General features: G+C 53.2%; 2 pseudogenes; both read left to right on the forward strand.

Moving 5' to 3' along the window:
- The window catches only part of LOC132479629 (zinc finger protein 541-like), a 38,632-nt pseudogene extending 35,343 nt beyond the window's left edge, over positions 1 to 3,289 (forward strand).
- A 261-nt stretch (positions 3,290 to 3,550) lies between these two features.
- Positions 3,551 to 19,142, forward strand: part of LOC132479630 (zinc finger protein 541-like) — a 29,067-nt pseudogene continuing 13,475 nt past the window's right edge.

The raw sequence follows: 19,142 nt of genomic DNA on the forward strand, positions 1-19,142 counted from the left end.
CAACTTTGTTATTCTTTTTCAAAGTTATTTTTTGTATTCTACATCCTTTTTAATTCCCTATGAATTTTAGAAATAACTTGACAATTTCAAAATAAAAATTTCTGCTAGGAACTTGATTGGTACTGTTTTTGACTCGTTACGTCAACTGGGGAGAGTTGTTACCTTAACAATATTGAGTCTTCTGACTCGTGAACAGGGTATATCTCTCTATTTCAATCTTTAATTTTTCAGCAATGTTTTGAAGCTTTTAGTGTACAGTTGTTGCATACTTTCTGTCAGATTTATTCCTAAGCGCTTGGTTTTTTTCTGTTTTGTTTTTTTTTGTTGTTGTTGTTTTTTTGCGGTATGCGGGCCTCTCACCACTGTGGCCTCTCCCGCCGCGGAGCACAGGCTCCGGACGCGCAGTCCCAGCGGCCATGGCTCACGGGCCCCACCGCTCCATGGCACGTGGGATCCCTCCAGGACCATTGCACGAACTCGTGTCCCTTGCATCGGCAGGCGGACTCTCAACCACTGCGCCACCAGGGAAGCCCAGTACTTGTGTTTTTTATGATGTTATAGAGTTCTTTTTTATTTCAGTTTCCAATGGTTTGTTGCTAGTATGTATAGAAATAAAATTGATTTTTATATGGATCTTGTGTTCTGAAATGTTGCCAAACTAACTTACTAGTTTTGGTAACTTTTTTGTGGATTCCACTGAATTTTCTACATAGACCGTCACATCATCTGCAAATAAAGACACTTTTCTTTCTTCCTTTCCAACCTGGATGCCTTTACTTTTTTTCTTGCCTTTTTGCACTCTAGAACCACCAGTACAGTATTGAGTAGAAGTGGTGAGAGTGGAAATCCTTGTGTTGTTCATGATATTTGAGGGGAAACCACTCCACCGTTAGCTGTAGGGATTTTGTAGGTCTCATTTATCAGGTTGAAGAGAAGTTCCTTCTATTCCTATTGTGCTGAGAGTTTCCATCAGGAATGGACATTGGATTGTATCAAATGCTTTTTCTGCACCTATCAAGATGCTCATATGATTTCTCTTTTTTAAGTTTAATATGATGAATTACATTGATTTTCGATTGTTAAACCAACCTCACGTTTCTGGGATGAGCTCCACTTAGTCATGGTATATTGTCCTTTATATATATATATACATATATACATACATATATATATATATATATATATATATATACACACACATATATACACGTATATATATATACACATATATATATTGTTGGATTCTGTTCGTTAAAGTTTTGTTTAAAAATTTTCATCTATGTTCATGAGGGACATTGGTCTGTAGGCTTCTTTCCTTGTAATATCTTTGTCTGGCTTTGGTATCAGAGAAATGTTGAACTTACGGACTGAGTTGGGAAGTATTCCTTCCTCTTCAGTTTTTTGGAGGGCTCTGCCTAGCTGTCACATAAGGCTATGAGGTATCCACCACGTAAGGACACTCTGGTTTAATTAGTCCCAGTCGGTAGACATGTGGCTCCACATGATGTCACAGTGAGCGTCCTCGTGTGTACCGTGTGTGCGTTTTCCTGGAGAGAAGCCTTCTTGGGCCAGCCTTGTTGCTCAGAGCGTGCAGAGCTTAGATGGTGTTGACTCTGGTGGCTTCTCTCTGAACTCCTTCATCCCCAGGAGGACTTTGTGATTCTCTGTCCCCCGTAGCAGTGGAGCATACCAAGCCGTAGGGGAGAAACGTTTCAGGAGGGCTTTCAAAAAGTGGCGGCTGGCCCCATGGGGAGGGGATTTAGGGCGTCAAGGCCATACTCACTGCTACTCCTGAGGCACTGTCCTTAGCCGGTTTCTGTCTTCCTCCACTAGGTCCAGACAAAAACAGTAGCCCAGTGTGTCGAGTTCTACTACATGCAGAAGAAAATGAACAAGTTTGACTGCGGCCGAGCCCCAGTGCCGGAAAAGAGGGTCAAGAGAGAGCTGGGTGAAGCAGACAGGACAGAAGCGAAGGTAGAGGGTCTCGGGATAGGGCTTCAGGAGTTCAGCACGGATCTGGATGCCCGGTGCCCATCCAAGCTGGCTGGCGGTGGGGGGGTGCACCCCGCGACGTCTGGACGCTCTGGACACCTGCTTCTCCCTTAGAAGGGCGGCGGGGCGGTCAGCACCCTTTCATCACCTCTGCCCCCTGTGCAGGTCACTCGTAGCCCTCGGAGGAAACCCAGCCACCGTCCAACCCCCGAATTACCGAGGACTACTGAGAGTTACAGGAGGGAGTCCATCCCCAACTCCAGCCCAAACACCGGCTCGAAGCGGACCCCTGAGCTGCCGGGGAGCAGCAAGGGCCAGGGCTTCTTTCCCTGCCGGGAGTGTGAGAGGTACCGCCCTTTCCCTGGATGCTCCCACACTGCCTGCCCTCAGCCCTCTGGGGTGCCCCCCTCAGGGCTACCCGCCTCCCCCTGCTCTGACCCCTGTGTCCTCTGGTGCCTCCTCAGGGTGTTTGGCAAGATCAAGGGTCGGAATGCCCACATGAAGTGGCACCGGCTTCAGGACCACGTGGATCCCACCGCCAGGGCAAGGTGGCCCGTGGAGCCCTTCCAACTGTAGGAGGAGGAGGGCGAGCTAGGGGCTGGCATCGGCCCTCTGCGTGGGCAGCTAGTTGGGATGGGCACCTCCAGCCCTGTTGCGTCTCCTTTGTTGTTTCTGTACGTTTTCCCTTGTATATAGTATTAAATTTGTTTCTTAAGAAGCTGTCTTCTGGCTTCCCTGCCTGTTGATCCAGCGAAGGCTTTTGAGCCCCTGCCGCTCCCAGAAGCCACAGTGACTGAGTCCCTGCCCTGGAGGACCCTCATGCATGAATGCAGCCAGCATTCATCAAGCACCTGCTGTAGCTGTGCCAGACAATGCCCAGTCCACGTGATGGGGACATAGTGATGGAGGGACAGGCCCCTCCCCTCACAGAGCTTACATTTTAGGAGCGGGAAGGTAGGAGTGATAAAGCAGCAAAAAGGTGAGTTTAGATATCTATAGTGCGTATGCTTCGGGCCGTAATAACAGAGGAGTCGGCGTAGGTTTAAGCTCTCAGGACACGTGGTGGTGCCAGTGGCTCCACGGTGAAGTCAAGGCCTGCCAGCAGTGGCCAGCGTCTGCAAGTCGGCTGCAGCAGCAGCAGCAAGAATCCCCTCTTGTACGCGGAGCACCCAAACCTTCGGAGGGTGCAGGGCAGAGAGCAGCTCCCTCCCTTCCTTGTTGCCCTTTTTAAAAGTGAGGAAAGCTTGTAGCAGCGCCCAACAGAACGCCCCTCACGTCTCCTCGGCCAGAACTGTAGCCCGTGCTCTTTCTAAACTGATCCGTGGCCGTGGAAAGGGAAGTGGCCACCGTTATCCCGGACCCTCAAGATTTGTCTCCAGGGCAGAAGCGTAAGTTGTGTTCCCCCCTGGTTCTCCCCAGTTCCAGGACTGGGGAGAACCAGTGTGTTCCCTCAAATTTCTTGTCACCCGATCCAAACTGGAATCCCATTTGCCAGGAAAAGAAGAGGAAGCAGAAACAGCCACTGGGGAGTCAGACCTTGTGTCCACCACAAAGCGACATGAGGAAAGTACAGCAGGGGGCCAAGTCCGAGGGAGTGACAGGGAGTGGCAGACGCTGGCAGGTGGATGGCGCGGGGGTGGGAAGCCACACTGAGGAGGCTGCTGAGGCTGAGACCCACTTCCAGGCCACGGTGCGGCAAAGCACAGACTCGGCCACGGGAACCAGGGGAGGCTGTGCAAAGCTCTAGCTGCTGTGAGGGTGCCGTGGGCGGCAAGACGGGAATCCTGGAGAGTAGCTGGAAGGCTCTCAGCGGAGATGGTGGCCTGGGCTGGAGTAGCAGTGAAGAGGCCAGAAGCGCAAGGATTAGGGATCATGTTAGAAGTAGATTCAGACATGCTGACGGGTCACACATCACAGGGAGAGCTGGTAAGGAAAAGGACAGATGGAGGTTGGCAGGGCAGGCTGGGGTTTGAGCAACTGAGTAGATGCTATTAATAACTGAGATGAGGAAGAGGGACACCTCAGAGGATTGATGGCTTAAAGGCGTGATTGTGTCTGTAACTGTGTGCTGCCTTCGGAGGGACTGGCTAGGGGAGCAGGGCAAACGCTGGTGTCAGGAGGCTTCACAGAAGGGCCAGGTTTCAGTTCAGTCCATCTGAAAAGACGGGGAGGGAGGAGGAGCAGAGGAGGAAGTTGAGTTGGAAGCGGTGCGGGCACTGTGGTTGGGGAAAGGACTCTGGCATCAGATGAACCAGAATCTACAGCCTGGCTCTTCTTCCTTCCTTTGCCACCTTGGGCAAGTCATTTTCCCTGTTTGAGTCTCAGTTTTCTCATTCTGTAACTGGGATGGAAAATGCCTACCCACATATATCTGGTTGGTTTGTTTTTAATGCCCTTTAACTTTTTCTTGTTGTTGTTGTTTTGCTGTGTTGGGCCTTCGTTTCTGTGCGATTGCTTTCTTTAGTTGCGGCGAGCGGGGGCCACTCTTCATCGCGGTGCGCGGACCTCTCACCGTCACGGCCTCTCGTTGCGGAGCACAAGCTCCAGACGCCCAGGCTCCGTAGTTGTGGCTCACGGGCCTAGTTGCTCTGCGACATGTGGGATCTTCCCAGACCAGGGCCCTGCATCGGCAGGCAGACTCCCAACCACTGCACCACCAAGGAAGTCCCGAACCTGATGTTTCTTAAATGCTTTCCGGGATGGCAATCCAGGACACGAGTGTGTAATCTATACATGCATTTGAGAGCAAATATTCCACAAGTAATAATTATGCCAAGGGCATGGAAAACCCACTGATACTTGACCAGGCGATGGATCAAAACCTGGTGGCACAGTGGTTAAGAATTGCCTGCCAATGCAGGGGACACGGGTTCGAGCCCTGGTCCGGGAAGATCCCACATGCCGCGGAGCAACTAAGCCCATGCGCCACTAGTGAGCCTGCGCTCTAGCGCCCGCAAGCCACAACTACTGAAGCCCGCACGCCTAGAGCCCATGCTCTGCAACAAGAGAAGCCACTGCAACGAGAAGCCCGCGCACTGCAACGAAGAGTAGCCCCCACTCGCCGCAACTAGAGAAAGCCCACGCACAGCAATGAAGACCCAATGCAGCCAAAAATAAAGAAATAAGTAAAAGAAATAAGAGAAAAAAGTCTTCAAGTATTTGGAAACTAAAGAACACTCTTCTAAAATAACTCATGGGTCAAAGAAAAAAAATCAAAAATGAAATTATAAAAAAAAACTACTCATTTACCCAAGGAGTAGAGAAACATGGAAAATTCAGATATATAGGGAAAGGAAAATTAAGTTGATCCATGATGCTACCAATCAATCCCATTCTGTTTGTTTCTATTCAAATTTATTTTTCCCTTTTAAAGACTAGGTCATTCCGTTTTTCAACAATCCTCTTGTTAGTGGCACGGCACTTAGTGGTACAGCATGAACATCCTTTCACGTCAATGGATATTCTCCTACAGTTGTATCTGAAATGCCTGCGCCATAGACCATTGAGACCAGAATGCAGTCACCCACCTGCCCTCGTGTCAGTTATTAGGTGGTTTCTCACATTTCACCAGGAAAAACAATGCTGCAGTTAACTCGCTTGCAGTTCACTGCAAGATCTCCGTTAATTTGTACAGATCGGCCTTAATTTCCTTAATTAAAAAACCAGAGTGGAATTGGCTGGGAGAAAGGACTTAAACTTTTCTAAGATTTTGCATTGTGCATTTCTGGATTGCACTTGCAAGCGTGCTGTTGATGTTACCGTCATGAAGTCCTGCCTGTCGAGTCACTCTGTCCTGGAAGCTCTCAGACTGTTGCTGTCCCCTCCCTTACCCCCCAAGTGTGGCTTCAAGATTGGGTGCCGCCCTGGAGGTGTGGCTTGACCAGGGTCCCTTCTCCCCCTCACCTGGTGCTAAGCCTGGTCTTCTCTGCGAGTGAAGCTGCTGAAGTTGGGGTTCTCGGCCAACTCCCTGAGTTGGACTCAGCTGCTGAAGTTGGTCTGAGGGTGGTAGAGTGCTTCGGCCCGGGCTCCGATGTCCCCGGATGTCATAACCTGTGCTTTCTCCCTCTGTCTAGACCTGGGGCTAGGCGTGCTCAAGGTGCCCAAAGAGGCTAACGAAGGAGGCAGGGCCACGTCTGGGAGCACAAGGAGAGGAAAGCGGCAGCACAGGTCCCCTCAGAACCCACTCCTGGACCGCAGCCTCTGCGGGAAGGTGTTCAGCAGCGCCAGTCCTCTCAGCAAGCACTACCTGACGCACAGCCAGGAGAGGAGACACGTGTGCAAAATCTGCAGCAAGGCCTTTAAGCGTCAGGACCACCTGTATGTAGGAGTCTGGTCGGGATGTCTGTTCAGGGGGCTGCTGGGGGCTGGGCGTGTTCCCGGTTCTTTTGCATCCCCTCCCATCCACCTGCACCGCCCCGCACCGTCGGGTGTCCCAGGTGTGTGCGACCTGTGCTCCTCCCACGGCCAGTGTTTGGTGGGGGCGGGGGGCAGGGCCTACACTGCCCCGGACAGCCCGCCCTCCCCAGCCTCCAGATTCACTCCAGTGAGGAGAGCGCCGCTGCGATTTGCAGACGGGACCCATGTGCTTTAAAAACACACTCCAGAGGCAATTTTGTCACGGAGGGAGTTGGGCTAACTGCGTAGAGAAAGTTTCAGAGTCCCTGGTAGGTGTCTGAGCAGAACAGATATGCACTCCATGAGGAATATATGTTGGGATAACACCAGGGCGTGAGGGGTTCTGAAATGCCTGTTTCTAGAACATGGCAATGCAGTGTTCACTCTCTTTTTTCCTGTTTCAATTCCCCCTTTTATTAACTCGATTTTTTTTCAAAATTTGACTTTAAAAAGCAAGCTCAGTGTAAGAGGAGCAGAATTCCGTTTGTTCTTCATGTCTTAGAAATGATAAGCTTTTCTTGCTGCCGAGGGAGAAGAGACAGACTTTCAAACTGAGAGACTCGTAAGTGGGAGAGGACGATCCCTTGCATGTTTACAGCTCGCCCAGCCTTTACTGAGGCTTCGATGAATCCCGCTTTCATTGTATCCTCTCCCCTCTCGCCATTAAGGATGGGAAATGATTTACTCCTGTCACAAGCTGGTAACAGTTAGGGCTAGAAAGTGGGTCTCCGGATGCCCTCTCTGCTGCTTCCCTCAGATGGAGGCCAAGGGTCCACGTTTGGGAAAGGGTTTCATTATTTACTGGGTCCAATTGATTAGAACCATCCGGAGTAGGATTGTTGGGAACCCAGAGGGTGATTTACCCATTTGTTTATATTTATAATATATTAATGCAGGTATACGTATGATGTAAATATACTACATACTTGCATTCTTTTATATTTGCAGACATTATAGGCGCATTTGGCTTTTTGTTGTTGTTGCTGTGGGGCTCCCAGGTCGCTGTCTAGAGGACTCCTGTGGGAAGGCAAAGACTCCTTTGTTCAAGGAAGGATCATCCCCAAGTTAGCGTTTCCTTAAGTTTGTTCTCAGAACTCTGGTTCTCTGCTTCTCGGGGATGCTAAAAGGGTCTATTTTAAAAACATGGTTTTGTGGGCAAATAAGTTTGAGAGACATGGAAAGTTCAACAGATCTCTCTTTATCTGCTCTGTGGCTTTTCAGTTTGCTCCTAGGAACCTCCAAGAAGTAAAGAGTGTTTTTCCCAAACTTATTTGCCAGCTGAGCCCAAGTCCTCAGGGAGCAACTCTGGAGCCTGGTGTTCCTTAGGAACCCACTTTGGGGAACTCTGACTTGACTCCCACTGATGTTTTTAATCTCAGATTAGGGGTTTGCTTAGGGGTGAGGGCAAGAGCTCCCCCTTCCAGAGGGCTTTGGCCGTAGCAGGGGTCTTTCCTCCTAGGGTCTGAGCACAGTTTCTGAGTTGCGATGCTGCTGCCCCCTGGGGACACGCCTGGGTTCCTGCAGTTAGTGACCCACGCCGAGAGACCCACTAACTTTCTCCTCATGTGATTCCAGGACTGGGCACACGCTCACCCACCAGAAGTCCAAGCCCTTTGTGTGCATTGAGCAGGGCTGCAGCAAGAGCTACAGCGACTACTGCTCCGTGCGCCAGCACTACGAGGTCCAGCACGGCCTGTGCATCCTCAAGGAGGCCCCTCCGGAGGAGGAGCCCTGCGGGAACTCACCCCGTGTGCACGAGGTGGCCTGCCAGCCCGCACCCGCGAGCCTGTGGTCCCTGGTGCCCCCGGAAGCCCCATCCCCCATCTCCCTCTTGTCCAACCGAGACCTCCTGCGCTGTATCGTGAGCAGCATCATCTGCCAGAAGATCCCTTCTCCCGGGCCAGCCCTGGGAGGGCCTTCAGACAGCGGCGAAGGGAGGATCACGGCCTGTTCCTCCCTGCCCTCGTCAGGGTCCTCCTCCTGCGGCCCAGCCAGCACCCCGGCGGCCCCAGGAGCCCTGGGCACTGAGGTGTTCCCGAGGATCCCCGGCCCCCACGGAAGGAGCCGGGCACGGACGTGTTCACAGCCGTCCACTCACGGGCAGCGGAGAACAGCGGCCCCGACCCAGCCGAGCCGGAGCTGCCGCTGCTCCAGCCCCCATCATCCCTGGAGGGCTGGCCCGAGGGCGCTCCCTGCCCGCCTGCCTGCCTCTGTTCCATGGCCAGACTGTCCCCGCCAGTTCCCAGCCATCAAGCCACAGTTTCCAGTGGCTCTGAAACCTGTCGGGCTGCCCTAAGAGCAAAGGAAACAGTATGTTTGTCGTCCACAAGCCCTCTGCAGTGCCGTCCCGGGAGGGCTCCGAGCCGGGCCCCGGGCTCAGCAGCGACTCCCCCGCTGGGGAGCCCTCACCCAGCCAGTGCACCGGTCTGGAGGACACGCCGTCTTTCCCTCCCACGCTCCTGAAGGCCCAGGGGGAGGCCTCGGGCGACCCCAGATATGTCAGCACCAGCGGGGAAGACGACTCCTGGGCTTCCAAGAAGAGCAAGTGCGACTGCGACTCCTTCTCGTGGCAGGACCCTGGTGAGCCTGGCCCCCAGGACGGCCAGAAGTCCAGCGGCCTCCCGTCGGATGCCACACCGCTCTTCCAGCAGCTGGTCCTGAAGGCTCAGGAGTCTCTGGTGAGCCACGAGCAGATGCAGGTGTTCCAGATGATCACCAAGTCCCAGCGGATCTTCTCCCACACCCAGGTGGCCGCCGCCTCCTCCCAGCTTCCCACACCCGACGGCAAGCAAGTTGCCCTGAAGTCACTGCAGGGGCCGTGGCCACAGCAACCCCCACCTGTGGCACCCACTGTTGACTCTCTCCATGCTGGCCCCGTGAACCCTGATCCAGAGGGGTCCCTAGCCCGCAGGAGAAAATCCACACCCGCTTTACCCACAGAGCCCTCCCCCAGCAGCGTGAGCCAGGACCCAAAGGGAAGACCAAAAGTGGCTGCTGCTCCACCTGCCCCCACGGCGGCGTCCCTGGACCCTCCTGGAAACCCAGACATCTCCTCTCTGGCCAAGCAGTTGCGATCCTCGAAAGGGACCTTGGACCTAGGGACATCTTCTCCCTCGGGGCCTGCATCAGACCCAGTTAGGAGGGGAGGAGCCATCCAGAGCCCACCTCCCAGGGAAGCAGGCCCAGGCTGAGAATGGCACGGCTTCCGGGGCCACAAAAGGTGGAGAGGGCCCGGCCTGCTCCTGGGGCGGAGGCTACAGGCTCTTCTCTGGCAACTCCCGGGGTCCAGCACTTCCGGAAGGAGAAAGTGAAAGTGGATATTTGCTGTGCAGCTTCTCCAAGCCAGGTAGCCATGGCCTCCTTCTCGTCGTTGGCCGGGCCTCCAGCGGATCCCCCCTGGGACTCCAAGTCCAAGCTGATGATACTCAACAGGATCCAGGTACCAGGGCCCTCTCACGGGACCTGACCATGCGGGGGGCAGAGTCTCGTCCTTACCTGTGTCCGTGTTTCTGACTTGTCCAGGCACTGTATTTAACCTCAGCAAATCCTCAGATGCAGTTTGTTTACAGAGGGGCGAATGAAGTTCCAGAGAAGGGATGGTTCCTCCCATCACCCTCCGCCCTGCAACACACACACACACAACAGAACAGGGCTTTAGAGTTGTCAGAGACACTTTGCATCATGTTTCTTCACTAAGCTTTTTCTATTTGCTTTCTTTCTGCCTTTCGCTTCCTTTTGGATTTGCCTCCTTCACTTCTTCAGAGAATGTAAAGGCAGAGCTCCTTTACCCTTGATATTTGTACGTGAAATGCTGTGTCTATTCTGGTTGTGAATCACAGGTCCACAAGTCCGACTTGGCCCCTACTGCAGGCCTGGCACTGGTCCGCCCTTTTGGAGCAGCTTGGGTCCTCCCACATCGTGCCCACGAGGTCCTGGGCGCAGAGAGCTTGGCCACGTCTCTTCGTGATGTTCCGAGGTCCAGCATCCTTCCTGTCGCACCACAGCTACCTCCTCCTCTTTTTTTTTTCCACAGCTTTAATATTCACGTGCCATCTAATTCGCCATCTTGAAGTGCACCATCCAGTAGTTTTTAGTTTGTTTACGAGGTCGTGCTCGCATCGCCACTCTTTGCCAATACACTTTCATCACCGCAAAAAGAAACCCCACACCGTTGGTTGTCACCCGCAATCTCTCCATCCCTCCCAGCCCCTGGCAACCATGCATCTACTTTCTGTCTGCATGGATTTGCCTATTCTGGACACTTCATGTGACTGGAATCCTAACGCTGCGTGGCCTTTTGTGTCTTTTGCTTCTTTCACTTAACCTGATGTTCTCAGAGTTCCTCTGTGCTGTAGCACGGGTCAGAACTTCACTCCTTTTTATCGCTGGTAACTTGTGCATTGTATGGAAACACCACATTTTATTTATCCATTCATCAGATGATAGATATTTGGGTTGTTTTCCCTTCTTGGCCATTGTGATAACGGTGCTATGAACATTTGTGTACAGATTATTGTTTAGACATATGTTTTCATTTCTCTTGGGAAATACCTTGGAGGGGAATTGCTGGGCTCTAGGGTAATTCTATTGGAGGAAGTGCCAGACTTTCCCAAAAAGCTGTGCTGTTTTATATCCCTACCCAGAGTGTATGAGGCCTGCAGTTTCTCTGCATCCTCACCAACACTTGTTCTTGTCCAGTTGGTTCACCTTAGTGGGTGGGAAATGATAATCTCATTATAGTTTAATTTGCATTTCCCCGATGGCTAATAATCCTGAGCATCTTTTAATGGCCATTTGTATATCCTCTTTGGGTAAGTGTCTATGCAGACCCTTTGCCCATTTTTAAATTGGGTTGTGATTTTATTTTTGAGCTGTGAGAGTTCATTATGTATCACTGATACAGAAATATACATAGTCCCTTATCAGATACATGATTTGCAACTTTTTTCTCTTATTCTGTCTTTTCACTTCTTGATGATGTCCTTTGAAGCACAGAAGTTGTAAGTTTTGATGAAGTCCAATACGTCTGTCTTTTGTTTGGTTTTGGAGTCATCCAAGAAACCACTGCTTACTCCAGGGTCACCAAGAATTATACCTGTGTTTTCTTTCAAGTCTTATAGTTTTCACTCTTGCATCTCATTTCTGATATGTTGGCTCAGATGAATTTTCGTCTTCAGGGTGGAAATATCTACCGGCTCCCCCACCCGATGAAGGAGGAGAACATGGCGGGTGGCTGGTAAGTTCAGAAGCCCCTCGGGAGAACTCTGGTGGCTTTGATGTGCTGGCCCTGGGTGAGCGAGCTCTGGATGCTTCACTCCTGAAGGGGTGAGCACCAGGCCACAGAGAATCGGGGGCATCATGTCCATTTCTTTAGGGTTCGTCCAAAGCTGTCTGTCAGAGGATCAGTGTTTGGGGACGGAGTCCCATTCTCCCTTTCTTCCCCACAGGAACCAGCACAGTGGTGGTCCCACAGACTGGGCAGAGCCAAGGAGCACTTACGTCTGCAAGAATTGCAGCCAGATGTTTTATACAGAGAGAGGGCTGAGCAGCCACATGTGTTTTCACAGCGACCAGTGGCCGTCACCTCGAGGGAAGCAGGAGCCGCAGGTGAAGGGGCGCGAAGCTGCCATTCATCTCAGGATGGAGCCGTCCTCCTGCAGGGAGCCTGGCTGGGGGCCGGGAGTCAGGGCTGTGCTGCTCTGGAGGGGCCCCTTGCTCCCTACGTACTGTGTCTCTTAAAGGGCTGGCTCTTCTCTGTGTGTAGCTGTGTGGCATGGAGTTTTGCAAGCCACAAAGACAGGTGCTGAGGCCAGAAGGGCACAGGCAGAGTTCCCCGGGAGGCAGGAAGTCCTTGGACAACATGACCGCAGCCCCTTTGGTGGTCCCTGTTTCGGTGCCAGTGGCTCCAGCGAACCATCCCCTGGGGAGCAAGGTGGGTGCACTTCCTTCCAGCTGCTTTCCAGCTGCCAGTGGGAGCTGTGAGAAAAGCCCCCAAATCCTGACTCCAGAAGAGCTTGATTTGCGTGTTCATTCATCCATTCAACCTCCAGTGAACTTCCTTTGTGTCTGGCCCTGTGCTGGGCAGGGCTGGGGACACTGCAGCGACCACAACAGGCCTGCCCCCGTCTCCTGGGGCTCCCAGCGCAGCGGAGTAGATAGACCCATCCCGGGACACTGACGACCCAGAACGGGCCGGGCTGGGAGAGGGAGCTGTGGGAGCCCCAAGGGCACCAGAGACCCTGCCTGAGGAAGGGGGCGTTGCAGCTGAGAGCCGGAGGATGAGGAGGGGTAAGATGGGCAGAGAGGAGGGGAGATTGCGTGGAGGTAAGAGAGAGTGTAGCAAGCTCAAGCCGTCGTCTCTTCAGCCTGTGCTGGAAGACCCCACCTGGAGAAGTCCATGCTGGACTCGGGTACGGGGTGCATGGAGCCCACTGTTTGTCTCCCAGGAGCTGCTGTCATTTTGAGGGCAACAGGTTTTCCTTTTGTCATGCTGTTGCATCCGTCTGGCCCCCACACTTTAAGTGCCAGTCACTTTAACAACGGATATGAGTTTCCAAAATGGTCTGAGTGAGGGCCTCTCCTTGGGGTGGGGGTGGGTGCCTGAGAAGGCCCCAGCGTCAAATGTCGCCCGGCTTAGGGTCTGGAGTCTGGCTCAGGCGTGGTGGCCCTGCCCGGCTTCCTGCGCTGAGGACTCTGGGCATGGCCATGCTGGGTGTGCATTTGGCTGGTCAGTACCCTTTCCCACTCTCAGGCCATCTTGAGGTCTGAGCTTTGGGGCCGGTGGCCTCAGGTGACCCCCGTGGTTCTGAAGTCTCTTCTTCTCCAGGGACAGGAGAAGGACGGGGAAGAGAGAGGCAGCAAGGAGAGCAGCCAACACAGGAAGCGGAAGAAGCTCCCACGGCCCAAGGCACTGCTCATCCCTCCTCCGCCCTCCATGTCTGGGGAGCCGGGCCCGGGAGGATGCCGCCAGAGCTGCCTGCGCTCGCCCGTGTTCCTGATGGACCACCTCCTGAAGGGACTGTCCCAGTGACCTCCCTACACACCGCCCCCGATGCTCAGCCCCATCCGGGAGGGCTCTGGGCTGTATTTCAACACTCTCTGTTCCACATCTGCCCGGGCCCGTCCCGACAGGCTCATCAGCGCCATGCTTGGTGAGTGAGCTTGATCACCCCATGATGGGCCTGTGGGGGGCCAGACCCCCGCCCCCTGTAGAATTTGGTCCAGCCATTCTCTCTGGCCTACGCCTGGGTCTGCTCTGGGGGTCCCGTTGCTGTTCAGAACTATCCCAGGACCATCTGGGACCAGCAGCCTTCTAGGTGCTTATGACTTTGTAGCCAGAAAGAAAATAGACGCCATTTAGCCTGAGCACCCTTCTGCCTGCCCTTTCGAGTAATTGTTTAAACAGCTTTATTGAGGTATAATTCACATGCCATATGAATCACCCATTTAAAGTGTACAGTGCGTTTAATGTTGTCCCAGAGGTCTCTGAGACTGTCCTCTGTTCTTTTCATTCTTTTTTCTTTATTTTGCTGTGCAGCAGTTATTTCCACTATTTTATCTTCCATCTCACTTATCCGTTCTTCTGCCTCAGTCATTCTGCTATTGATCCCATCTAGAGTATTTTTTATTTCATTTATTGTGTTTTTAATCGATGCTTGATTCATCTTTAGTTCTTCTAGGTCCTTGTTAACTGTTTCTTGCATTTTGTCTATTCTATTTCCAAGATTTTGGATCATCTTTACCATCATTATTCTGAATTCTTTTTCAGATAGACTGCCTATTACCTCTTCATTTGTTAGGTCTGGTGGGTTTTTATCTTGCTCCTTCTCCTGCTGTGTGTTTTTCTGTCTTCTCATTTTGCTTATGTTACTGTGTTTGGGGTCTCCTTTTGCAGGCTGCAGGTTCGTAGTTCCCGTTGTTTTGGTGTCTGTCCCCAGTGGCTAAGGTTGGTTTAGTGGGTTGTGTAGGCTTCCTGGTGGAGGGGACTAGTGCCTGTGTTCTGGTGGATGAGGCTGGATCTTGTCTTTCTGGTGGGCAGGTCCACGTCTGGTGGTGTGTTTTGGGGTGTCTGCGGACTTATTATGATTGTAGGCCACCTCTCTGGTAATGGGTGGCGTTGTGTTCCTGTCTTGCTAGTTGTTTGGCATAGGGTGTCCAGCACTGTAGCTTGCTGGTCGTTGAGTGAAGCTGGGTGCTGGTGTTGAGATGGAGATCTCTGGAAGATTTTCGCCGTTTGATATTATGTGGAGCTGGGAGGTCTCTTGTGGACCAGTGTCCTGAAGTTGGCTCTCCCACCTCAGAGGCACAGCACTGACTGCTGGCTCCTCAATTTGGGATGATTTGTTGTCTATTCATGTATTCCACAGATGCAGGGTACATCAAGTTGATTGTGGAGCTTTAATCCGCTGCTTCTGAGGCTGCTGGGAGAGGTTTCCCTTTCTCTTCTTTGTTCTCACAGCTCCTGGGTCTCAGCTTTGGATTTGGCCCCGCCTCTGCGTGTAGGTGACCGGAGGGCGTCTGTTCTTCGCTCAGACAGGACAGGGTTAAAGGAGCAGCCTCTTCGGGGACTCTGGCTCACTCAGGCCGGGCGGGAGGGAGTGGCACGGAGTGCGGGGCGAGCCTGCAGCGGCAGAGGCCGGCGTGACGTTGCACCAGCCCGAGGCCCGCCGTGCGTTCTCCCAGGGAAGCCACCCCTGGATCCCGGGACCCCGGTAGTGGTGGGCTGCACAGGCTCCCGGAAGGGCGGTGTGGACAGTGGCCTGAGCTCGCACACAGGCCTCTTGCCGGTGGCAGCAGCAGCCCCAGCGTCCCACGCCCGTCACTGGGCTCCGCGCTTTCAGCCGTCTGTGGAGCTCCTTTAAGCAGAGCTCTTAATCCCCTCTCCTCGCGCACCAGGAAACCAAGAGGGAAGAAAAAGTCTCTTGCCTCTTCGGCAGCTCCAGAGTTTTCCTGGACTCCCTCCCGGCTAGCTGTGGCACATTAGCCCCCTTCAGGCTGAGTTCTCGCCGCCAGCCCCAGTCCTCTCCCTGCGCTCTGACCGAAGCCCGAGCGTCAGCTTCCAGCGCCGCCCGCTCCGGCGGGCGAGCAGACAAGCCTCTCGGGCTGGTGAGTGCCGCTCGGCACCAATCCTCTGTGCGGGAATCTCTCCGCTTTGCCCTACCCAGGTATGTGGGGAGTTTCTTGCCTTTTGGGAGGTCTGGGGTCTTCTGCCAGCGTTCAGTAGGTGTTCTGTAGGAGTTGTTCCACATGTAGCTGTATTTCTGGTGTATCCGTCAGAAGTTGTAAGTTTTGATGAAGTCCAATATGTCTGTCTTTTGTTTGGTTTTGGAGTCATCCAAGAAACCACTGCTTACTCCGGGGTCACCAAGAATTATACCTGTGTTTTCTTCCAAGTCTTATAGTTTTCACTCTTGCATCTCATTTCTGATATGTTGGCTCAGATGTATTTTCGTCTTCAGGGTGGAAATATCTACCGGCTCCCCCACCCGATGAAGGAGGAGAACATGGCGTGTGGCCTGTAAGTTCCGAAGCCCCTCGGGAATCCTCTGGTGGCTTTGATGTGCTGGCCCTGGGTGAGTGAGCTCTGGATGCTTCACTCCTGAAGGGGTGAGCACCAGGCCACGGAGAATCGGGGGCATCATGTCCATTTCTTTAGGGTTCGTCCAAAGCTGTCAGAGGATCAGTGTTTGGGGACAGAGTCCCATTCTCCCTTTCTTCCCCACAGTAACCAGCACAATGGTGGTCCCAGAGACTGGGCAGAGCCAAGGAGCACTTACGTCTGCAAGAATTGCAGCCGGATGTTTTATACAGAGAGAGGGCTGAGCAGCCACATGTGTTTTCACAGCGACCAGTGGCCGTCACCTCGAGGGAAGCAGGAGCCGCAGGTGAAGGGGCTCGAAGCTGCCATTCATCTCAGGATGGAGCCGTCCTCCTGCGGGGAGCCTGGCTGGGGGCCGGGAGTCAGGGCTGTGCTGCTCTGGAGGGGCCCCTTGCTCCCTACGTACTGTGTCTCTTAAAGGGCTGGCTCTTCTCTGTGTGTAGGTGTGTGGCATGGAGATTTGCAAGCCACCAAGACAGGTGCTGAGGCCGGAGGGGGACAGGCAGAGTTCCCTGGGAGGCAGGAAGTCCTTGGACAACATGACCGCCGCCCCTTTGGTGGTCCCTGTTTCAGTGCCAGTGGCTCCAGCGAACCATCCCCCGGGGAGCAAGGTGGGTGCACTTCCTTCCAGCTGCTTTCCAGCTGCCAGTGGGAGCTGGGAGAAAAGCCCCCAAATCCTGACTCCAGAAGAGCTTGATTTGCATGTTGATTCATCCCTTCAACCTCCAGTGAACTTCCTTTGTGTCTGGCCCTGTGCTGGGCAGGGTTGGGGACACTGCAGCGACCACAACAGGCCTGCCCCCGTCCCCTGGGGCTCCCAGCCCAGCGGAGTAGATAGACCCATCCCCGGACACTGACGACCCAGAACGGGCCGGGCTGGGAGAGTGAGCCGTGGGAGCCCCGAGGGCACCAGAGACCCTGCCTGAGGATGGGGGCGTTGCAGCTGAGAGCTGGAGGATGAGGAGGGGCAAGATGGGCAGAGAGGAGGGGAGATTGTGTGGAGGTAAGAGAGAGTGTAGCAAGGTCAAGCCGTCGTCTCTTCAGCCTGTGCTGGAAGACCCGACCTGGAGAAGTCCATGCTGGACTCGGGTACGGGGTGCATGGAGCCCACTGTTTGTCTCCCAGGAGCTGCTGTCATTTTGAGGGCAACAGGTTTTCCTTTTGTCATGCTGTTGCATCTGTCTGGCCCCCACACTTTAAGTGCCAGTCAGTTTAACAACGGACATGAGTTTCCAAAATGGTCTGAGTGAGGGCCCTCCTTGTGGGGTGTGGGTGCCTGAGAAGGCCCCAGTGTCAAATGTCGCCTGGCTTAGGGTCTGGAGTCTGGCTCAGGCGTGGTGGCCCTTCCCGGCTTCCTGCGCTGAGGACTCTGGGCATGGCCATGCTGGGTGTGCATTTGGCTGGTCAGTACCCTTTCCCACTCTCAGGCCATCTTGAGGTCTGAGCTTTGGGGCCAGTGGCCTCAGGTGACCCCCGTGGTTCTGAAGTCTCTTCTTCTCCAGGGTCAGGAGAAGAACAGGGAAGAGAGAGACAGCAAGGAGTGTAGCCAACACAGGAAGCGGAAGAAGCTCCTCCGGCCCAAGGCACTGCTCATCCCTGCTCCACCCTCCATGTCTGGGGAGCCGGGCCCGGGAGGATGCCGCCAGAGCTGCCTGTGCTCGCCCGTGTGCCTGGTGGACCGTCTCCTGAAGGGACTGTCCCAGTGCCCTGCCTACACGCCGCCCCTGATGCTCAGCCCCATCCGGGAGGGCTCTGGGCTGTATTTCAACACTCTCTGTTCCACATCTGCCCGGGCCCGTCCCGACAGGCTCATCAGCGCCATGCTTGGTGAGTGAGCTTGATCACCCCATGATAGGCCTGCGTGGGGCCAGACCCCCGCCCCCTGTAGAATTTGGTCCAGCCACTCTCTCTGGCCTACGCCTGTGTCTGCTCTGGGGGTCCCGTTGCTGTTCAGAAGTATCCCAGGACCATCTGGGACCAGCAGCCTTCTAGGTGCTTATAACTTTGTAGCCAGAAAGAAAATAGACGCCATTTAGCCTAACCACCCTTCTGCCTGCCCTTTCGAGTAATTGTTTAAACAGCTTTATTGAGGTATAATTCACATGCCATATGAATCACCCATTTAAAGTGTACAGTGATTTTTTAGTGTATTCTTAGGATTGTACACCCATCCCACAATCTAATTCTAGAGCATTTTCATCACCCCAGAAGATTATATCCACGAGCAGTGACACACAGGCCCTGTAGTCCCCAACTCCTCAGCCCTGGGAAACGACCAGTCTACCAACCTACTTTTTCTATGGGTCTCCCTATTCTGGACATTTCATGTAATTGGAATCATAAATTACGGGACATTCTGTGTCTAGTTTGTTCACTTAGAATAATGTTGTCAAGGTTCATGTTGTAGTATGCATCAGTGCTTCATTTCTTTTTATGGATGAATGATATTGAATTCTCTGGATAGACAACATTTTATTTATCCATTCATTAGTTGACGAGCATTTGGGTTGTTTGTGTCCTTTGGCTATTGCAAACAGTGCTGTTAAGTACATTTTTGTGTAAGTTTTTGTTGGACATAAGTCCTCATTTCTCTTGGGTATATAACTCAGAGTGGAATTGCTGGGTCAAAGGGTAACTATGTCTAACCATTTAAGGAACTGCCAGACTGCTTTCCAAAATGGCTGGGTCATATTAAATTTCCACCAGCATTGTATGAAAGTTCCAGTTTCTCCACATCCTTGCTCACACTTCTTAGCTGTCTTTTTTATTACACCCATCCTAGTGGGTGTAAAGTGGTAGCTCATTGTGAGGTGTTTGTTTGTTTGTTTGTTTTGCGGTACGTGGGCCTCTCACTGTTTGTGGCCTCACCCGTTGTGGAGCACAGGCTCCGGATACTCAGGCTCAGCAGCCATGGCTCACGGGCCCAGCCGCTCCGCGGCACGCGGGATCCTCCCGGAGAAGGGCACGAACCTGCGTCCCCTGCATCGGCAGGCGGACTCTCAACCACTGCGCCACCAGGGAAGCCCCCTCATTGTGGTTTTGATTTACATTTCCCTGATGGCTAATGATGTTGAGCATCTTTCCATGTGCTTATTATCCATTTGTATATGTTCTCGGGAGAAATGTCTATTCGGATCCTTTGCCCATTTTTTAAATT

Source organism: Mesoplodon densirostris, chromosome 19, assembly GCF_025265405.1.
Source record: "Mesoplodon densirostris isolate mMesDen1 chromosome 19, mMesDen1 primary haplotype, whole genome shotgun sequence".
Taxonomy (NCBI): domain Eukaryota; kingdom Metazoa; phylum Chordata; class Mammalia; order Artiodactyla; family Ziphiidae; genus Mesoplodon; species Mesoplodon densirostris.